The sequence below is a fragment of the Callithrix jacchus genome, chromosome 16 (genome assembly GCF_049354715.1).
Source record: "Callithrix jacchus isolate 240 chromosome 16, calJac240_pri, whole genome shotgun sequence".
NCBI lineage: Eukaryota > Metazoa > Chordata > Mammalia > Primates > Cebidae > Callithrix > Callithrix jacchus.
This window is the reverse complement of record NC_133517.1, coordinates 51,622,580-51,623,069: the sequence shown is the minus strand read 5'-3', so window position 1 is coordinate 51,623,069 and position 490 is coordinate 51,622,580.

Below are 490 nucleotides of genomic sequence, written 5' to 3'. Positions count from 1 at the left end.
GAATTCCTCATTAGGTTCATCTAGTGTGTGTTCCTCTCCATTGTGACACCCCTGGTGATAGTTCTTAGACATTATGACTTGTCAGGCACAAATAAGAAAAAGTCAGCACTCACTCTGGTACCAGATACTCACAAACTATTTTTGTTGTTGCTGTCGTTCTGGCTTATTTCCATTCCTTAATCACAAGGAATGGAATGCCATCTTACCTTGGTAAATGACAGCAGAGACTGATTTATAGCACTGTCATGTCACTTGCATGAGTTGTATTTGTAATGGGGTTTCCTGGTCTCAGTGTATTTCCAGTTCTGTTGCATCTGTTTAGGTATTTGTTTGCATGTGTACTGTTCATTGGGGCTGCACTCAGGGTTAATGCTGAGTATATTGAAGATAGTAACTAAGTTCTAGGCTTATATTGCTGATCATTCTGATAGATGTATTGGTATGCAATTGACTGGTTGTAAAGACGTTACACAGAGATGTAACTATGAGC